Source organism: Silene latifolia, chromosome X (assembly GCF_048544455.1).
Source record: "Silene latifolia isolate original U9 population chromosome X, ASM4854445v1, whole genome shotgun sequence".
In the NCBI taxonomy this organism is placed as follows: Eukaryota; Viridiplantae; Streptophyta; class Magnoliopsida; order Caryophyllales; family Caryophyllaceae; genus Silene; species Silene latifolia.
Genome location: NC_133537.1, coordinates 288,743,208 through 288,751,559, shown reverse-complemented (window position 1 = coordinate 288,751,559; position 8,352 = coordinate 288,743,208).

The window sequence follows — 8,352 nt, the reverse complement described above, 5'->3', positions numbered from 1 at the left end:
GCCACACTTGGAGGATCCTTGGGGATCCAAAGGAGGGAGCTTCTCCACAAGAGCCTTCTTTGTCCAAAGCTTGGATGATCTCTCCAAGCACCAACCACTATGGATCTCTACCATGCTCCATTTGCTCAACCACATGAACAAGGGTCATGCTACCATAGCATTTCAGCCCCTCCTTCTTCAAAGCTTCAACAAAGAGATACACATGGATAAGGCAAAAGGCAAGAGCCCTTCTCCTAGCCACCTCCGAAACATTGGCATCTAATCGGTTGGAGAAGATGTTGATAAGAGCCAACATATCCACACCATGTGGAGCAAGAAGGAAGTTGACTTGACTTGTCGACAAACCCAACATTAAACGGAATTTCTCCTTATAGCACAACCGAGTCGGAGGAAGCACCGGAACACAACCCGGCCACCCACCAATGGCTCCAACTTCTTCGGCAAGAGGACAAATTTCACCTTTCGGGAAAACGAAAACATGGTGTTTCGAATCCCAAAACCGAGAACATGCTTCGAGGAATGAGGATCACACCTTGACTTGACGGACCACCAACAATTGACCAACTTTCATGCAAATGAGTTGATACTTATCGGGAGGCGACAAATCCCGGCACCATTGTCGCAACGCATTCTTAAAGGCATCCATGAAATATTTTTGTGGAGGAAGAAGAAGAGGTTTTATAGAGATGTTTTTGTATTTCGGATGATGAAACAATGAAGCGCAAACATCACTATTTATACAAAATGATCAGCGCGTTTTTTCAGAAAAAGGGGAGAGTTGGCTCCCATCGCCAGGCTGCTCGCGCCTCTTTAGGCCCTCTCCCAGGATTCCCGCTTTGACTTGTCTCTTTCAACTTGTGTTTTCTCCTGACACCTCAAACCTCCCACCAGAACGTTCGCGCCTCTTCGTGATGATCCAGGACATTTTGTGTTTCCTCACACTCACATTTTCTTGTTTTCGCGTTTTACAAAATCCGACACGGTTTTCATGACGCAGCTTTAAAAATACGGATTTTTCTTTCTTTTTTTAAGGGGGGAAGGGCTAGTCAACCCGATCCGCGACGGATCGTTTCCATGTCAATCAAAATTCCGAAAATTTTTCGCTTTTTTGCAATAAAATCGAAAATTGATAAAACGACATCAGTTTTCCTCAAAAACTCAAATCAAATACACTCGTAAAAATCTTTTCTAAAATTCTTCCCTGACGGATTGAGTTTGAAATTTTTCGAGTCACAAATCAATTTCAATGCAATTTAATTCTAGACACGAGTTAATTACTCAATTTTCAAATTATTCCTTTTCAATTCCAAACGTGACGACTTGACACGGAATTTTTCAAAATTCATTTCGATTTTCAAAATTCAATTTTAACTTCAAGTCATCTTGGTTAATTTTGTTTTCAATCAAATGCTTTTACGTGTTTACGTTTATGCATATGTGCTACCGGTTGCCTTATTTATACACTAACGATGCAAGAACTGGTGCGAAGCAAAAGGAGAATTGACAGCCGACAGAGCTCCTCCGAAACACAACACAAAAAAGCCAAAAATCACAAAAGGAACCACAATCCAAAAACACATATATACAAACCGCCTCACGCAAAATGTAAATATGTACAAACAAGAGTCCAAGACACGGGCAAACTAATACAACTACTCAGCACCTCCCGTCGGACCAGTCCTGGTCTCGCGAGTAGTCGCCGCCAACGCAGACACTACCACCTGCTCAGACTCCTCTCCGGGGAGCTCTCCAGCATCTCACGCTCCATCTCGACGTGAAGCTCCTCCGCTGCAGCCAACTGAGCCCTCAGAGAAGCAATCTCCTCATCTCGGCTTCGTAACTCGTCCTCACGACGCCTCAACTCCCGGTCCCGACAAGTGATCCCCAACCCATGGGCCTCGATCATCGACCTAGCTGCATCCAACTCAGCGCGAACCCGAGCAAGCTCTACTGGATCTGCAGTACCCTATAAAACAAAATACAGATCATCAAGATATAAAAACGTGAAACACAATACAAAATACACAAAAACAGCACGCAAAAAATATACATGAGAAAGCCGAGCCTCCCTCGCAGCCAGGTCACCAGCAAGCGCCCTCCAGCGGTTAGCCATCCGCCACAAAGCCTGATGACTAACGGTCGTCACCTACATTCAAAAATGTCCTTCAATACAATGTAAGGATAAACACAAGTGAGGAAAAACGTTCAAGTCAGGAACTCACCCTTAGAACGATCAGCCTCCACTCCATGCCAACGTCGGTCACCTCGGCGACCGCAGGCTCTGGTAAGCGCAGCTGTAGCTCCTCACCACCCGGCCTCTGAAAGGTGGTCTCCGCCGGGAAATTGGGGGCTGAGTCCTCATCAGCAGGTCAACTCCCTGCAATTTGGATCCACGTCAAAAATAAGAAATCCTCTGACCAAAAGAAGCAATGAAAACAAAAGAACAGAAGAAGATATACCTCGATCGGGTACCATGCAAGCCTCGACAACCGGAAGGTGTCGTAGTCGACGTCCCGCAGCAACAGCGCCTCACCTCCCTGACCGTGAAGGTGCTCCTCAACCTCGTCGAGGGTCGACTCCTTGAACAACACCTTAGGCGGATCGACCGGTACCACGAAGATCTCAGTAATGCACTGACGAGCTAAACGCTCGCCCAGGTACGAAACCGGCTCGATCGCAGTCTTCAAGTACAAACGCTGGGAGCTGCGAGGCCGCAGACGCTCCCTGACAGCGGTCGGCACGTCCGTGTAGTGCTCCCAAGGCCACCCTACAAACTGCATTCAGAACAAAGCTACTCAACTGACTGGGGGCTTCCTAAGCTACCTATGTGGGAAATAATCTGTATACTTCCCTTAATTTAAAAGGATTATAACGATTTAACAAAGATGACCAAGGTCATAAAATAAAATACATAAACAAAAGTAAAAGATTCAGAAATAACCTTTGGTCCTAGCAAATATGACCTAAGAACAATATCAAAATTGATATTCGCCTATTAGTTGCACCCAAGACGATATGAGATATGCCCTTCGATTATGCTAGAATCGATCTAAAATTTTCTGTAAAATTTAGTTGTTTTTGTGTTCTTGTGATGAGAGAGAGAAGGCAAGGTCAAGAAAAAGCATTAGGGTAGAAATAATTCTCTACCATTCTTTTTATACAGACTAAAACTTGAAGTCAATTAGGAAAGAAAGAACTCTCCTAATTTTCGGCCAAGTGAACCGTGATAAGGAGTATTTCCTCCTTATTTTTGGTCTTTCCAAATATATATAATATGTGTTGAATTGTCATCTAGTGAGGATCGAACCCATGACCTCTTGGTATGTGTACCCTCACTATTACCACTATGACACATTCAGCTTGTTGATATTAAATACAACTGATTATATTTAATTACGAATTAACAGATTAATTCGTCCAAGCCAACATTATATATATTTAATTAAATATAACTTATTATATTTAATTTACGAATTGACAGATAATTCGTCTCAACTTAATATGATTTAATTTTATTAAATAATTATCTCATCAACACATTGACTAACTTTTTAGTCATTTTGGGCATCAATGTAATTATATTTCTATAACCACATTTCTCAAACACGTCCTATAGGTGTGACCTTTAGGGACCAGTTGATCACCGCCATCTGTATGATAATAACGTCAAACTTTCTAGCAAGCCAACCGTTATTAGGTAAACGTTAATCAACTGATTAAATATACGAAGTATACCCTTGTGAACCTGTAAGAGATTTACAAATGTTATCACACTAATTTGTGGAGGACACAAGCTCCAACAAACTCCCACTTGTCCTCACAAGTGTATGTGCGATAACCGATTCTCATATCTTTTAAAATTTCTCCCACTCAATGTAAAACAATTTGCAAATCCGAATTCACAAAGGTCGTATTTTACAAGCGATCAGTATCAAGAGTGGCTCTCCCGACTAGAGAGTAACTTAACTGATAGACGAATCAACATTCGAGCATGGCCATGCATTTCAGTTACAACTCCTCGAGTGGCCCTGAGAAATAACTATACCTGATAAGGGTTGGATATTTTCCTCAACTCGAATCCTGCAGATGTAAGCACAGTATGAAATGACCCAAAAAAAATCTACTTAGCCCCAGTTACGGTAGACCGTGAGAAAGAAACCAAAGTCACCCAAAAACTGCCTTAATCTCAAGAGACAGTTGATAGTCAAAAGAATCGACTCTAGGAATACAATGGATGTCCTATCCACGACCTGGCACCGAATGTTTTTAAACATTTAGGACTCCATTACGTTGTCACAAAAAGTTGTCCTACGAGGTATCGTCATAATCTCGTATCTGTGATTGATTAGTCAACCGTTTAACTTATGGCTCATTGAACCCACCATCAATCGACTTCACAATATAATAGCCGGAGTTATCAGCTCACATTGGCGATTACGGACCAAAACAAATATAATGTAATTCAGTTCACTTTGTGGCGTTCAATGTTGTCAGTACAATCCACATGAAAGACAAAATATTATATATATAAAACGATGAAGTTATAAATAATATATGAAAAAGATAATGTATCAAATCCATAATCAAGTACTACAACTCTGGAACATGTTTAATTCCCATGGAATTAACATGCCCTACATGCTTATCATAATTCAACGGTTTGGTGAGAGGATCCGCGATGTTATCATCCGTCGCAATCTTGTCAATCACTATCTCTTCTTGCTCCACGTAATCACGGATCAGGTGAGCCTTCCGAAGTACATGTCTAGATTTGTTGCTAGACTTTGGCTCCTTAGCCTGGAAGATGGCACCTCTATTGTCACAATAGATGGTGATCGGGTCATTCGAACTAGGAACTACCGAAAGCCCTTGTAAGAATTGACGCATCCATATCGCTTCCTTTGCTACCTCCAAAGCGGCATAGTACTCGGATTCAGTAGTAGAATCTGCTACAACACTCTATTTGGAACTCTTCCAGCTGACCGCAGCACCATTAAGAGTGAAGACGAACCCGGACTGAGATTTTTAATCGTCTCGATCCGTTTGGAAGCTAGCATCTGCGTAATCGGTTGCGCATAGCTTAGTATCGCCTCCATAAGTCAATACCCAGTCCTTAGTCCTCCGTAGATACTTGAGGATATTTTTGACTGCTATCCAGTGTGTTTCACATGGAGTCTTTTGGTACCGACTCGTCATACTCAATGCATATTCCACGTCTGGACGTGTGCATATCATGGCATACATGATCGATCCTATTGCAGAAGCATAAGGAACACGACTCATGCGCTCAATACCTTCAGGTGTCGTGGGTGACTGAGACTTGCTCAACTGCATCCCAGTCGTCATAGGAAGGTTCCCCTTCTTGGAGTTTGTCATGCTGAACCTCTCAAGAACCTTATCTAGATAAGACTCCTGACTAAGTGATAACGTCCGTCGTGATCTATCTCGGTAGATATGGATTCCCAAAATACGCTGTGCCTCACCCAGATCTTTCATCTGGAAATGGTTCTTCAACCATTCTTTAACCGAAGAAAGGAGAGGAATGTCATTCCCAATCAAGAGTATGCCATCGACATACAATATCAAGAATACAATCTTGCTCCCACTCGACTTGATATATAAGCATGGTTCTTCGACCGATCGAGTGAAACCATACACTTTTATCACTTGGTCGAAACAATGATTCCAACTCCGAGAAGCTTGCTTAAGTCCATAAATGGAACGCTTAAGCTTGCATACTTTCTTAGGATGTTTAGGATCTATGAAACCTTTGGGTTGCACCATGTACAACTCTTCCTCCAAATAACCGTTTAAGAAGGCGGTTTTTACATCCATTTGCCAAATCTTATAATCATGAAATGCGGCAATCGCTAAGATTATCCGAATGGAACGTAGCATGACTACAGGTGCAAAAATCTCATCATAATGCAATCCTTGCACTTGAGTGAAACCTTTTGCCACAAGTCGTGCCTTATAGATATCTCGGTTGCGCGTCTACGTAACGCTTTATTTTGTAAAGCCATTTGCATCAGAGAGTTTTTACCTTATTAGGTAAATCAACTAGATCCCATACGTTATTCTCATATATGGAGTCCATCTCGGATTGCATGGCTTCAAGCCATAGCTTTGAGTCGGAACAGGCCATAACACCTTTATAGGTTGCGGGTTCATTACTTTCTAGAAGTAAAACATCATTCTCCTCGACCATACCAATGTATCTGTCCGGAGGATGAGAGTCTCTACCCGACCTCCTAGGTTCCTTAGGAATATTAACCGTATCATCGCTTGAGGTACACTTCCTCCTCCATCTGTTCCTCGGTTGTTGGTTCTGGAATCTCCGACACCTCAAAGGTTCTATTACTCGACTTGTTCTCGAGAAATTCTTTCTCTAATAACGTCACACTAGCCGCAACAAAAACTCGATGTTCGGTTGGCGAATAGAAGTAATGACCAAATGTTCCTTTTGGATAGCCTATAAAGTATGTCTTGACCGATCGCGGGCCGAGCTTATCCTCGTGTCTCCACTTGACATAAGCCTCGCAGCCCCAAACCCGAATAAAGGACAAGTTAGGTACCGCTCCCTTCCACATTTCATATGGAGTCTTGTCGACAGCTTTAGACGGACTTCGGTTAAGTATAAGAGCGGCTGACAAAAGAGCATAACCCTATAATGATTCAGCCACTACTGTGTGACTCATCATGGATCGAACCATATCAAGTAAGGTTCGATTTCTCCGTTCGGACACACCATTTAATTGAGGTGTTCCAGTGGAGTTAATCAGAGAGCGATTCCACGATCTTTCAGGTGTTGATCAAACTCATTTGAAAGATATTCGCCACCCCGATCCGAACGGAGTGCTTTAATCTTTCTACCCATTGGTTCTCAGACCCTATTCTAGTATTCCTTGAATTTCTCAAAGGACTCACTTTTATGCTTCATTAAGTAGACATATCCGTATCTACTCAAATCGTCCGTGAAAGTGATAAAATATCTATAGCCATCTCTAGCGGTAATTGACATAGGTCCACATACGTCCGTATGTATGAGCCCTAATAGGTCACTAGCGTGCATTCCAACACCTTTGAAGGAAATTCGAGTCATCTTGCCAACAAGACATGATTCATACGTGCCATATGCAGAAAATCCGAATGAGGGAATAGTCCCATTATCGACGAGTTTCTTTACGCGTTTCTCATTTATGTGTCCCATTCGACAATGCCATAGATAGGTTTGATCTTTGTCACCAACCTTTAATTTCTTATTATTCATGTGTAATACTTCCGTGGTTTGATCTAAGATATAAATTCCATTCATGGAAACAGCTTTGCCATAAATCATTTCATTAAAGGAGAAAATATAACTATTATCCTTTATTGAAAATGTAAAACCGTCTTTAGCAAGTACGGAAACAGAAATAATGTTCTTAGATAAACTGGGTACATAGTAACAGTTATTTAAAGATAACTCAAAACCACTAGGGAGTTGGATTACATATGTTCCCTTCGAGGGAGCAGCTACTCGTGCTCCATTCCCGACTCGCAGGTCCACATCACCTTTTTCGAGAGGTATGATGTTCTTTAGGCCCTGCAAATGATTACACAGATGAGAACCACAACCAGTATCTAGTACCCAAGTTCCGAAACTTGCATGGTTAATCTCAATCATATGAATATAAGATGACATACCAACAGAACGACGCGGCCGCCTTGATGTCCTCACGGTAGACGGGACAGTTCCTCCTCCAATGTCCATCTTGTGACAATGGTGGCACTCTATGTCACCGCCCTTGCTCTTTGTCTTGTTCTGTGAGCCACTAGTCTCACCAGGCGCACTCTTACCGTTTCCTGGCTTCTTAAACTTTGGCTTACCTACAGCTAGGTCGCCATGAGCCTTGCCCTTACCTTTACCTTTGTTGTAAATTGGGAGAACATCCTGCTTCATGCTCCCACACAATTTCATATCCTTCTCGGTCTGTACGAGAAGGGAGTGTAGCTCATGAGGACTCTTTTTCAAGTTATTCATGTAGTAGTTCGCCCTGAAAAGGGCAAAACCATCGTGAAGAGAATGAAGCATTCGGTCAATGACAATGCTCTCACCGATTTTACAATTCAAAGTGCCTCCACTTTCGACATTCTCAATCATGTGAAGAATGTGTGGGCTAACCGGTTGGCCCTTCTGGAGTTTCGCATCAAAGAAGCGACAGGTATGCTCATATGTGATGATTCTCGGTGCCTTTGAGAACTCATTAGTGAGTGTGGTGAAAATCTTGTTTCCATTGCAAAGATGAGTACGTTCTTTATCGCACCCGCTTCCATAACGAAATCACTATAAGAGAGTGACTCGTTGACTCC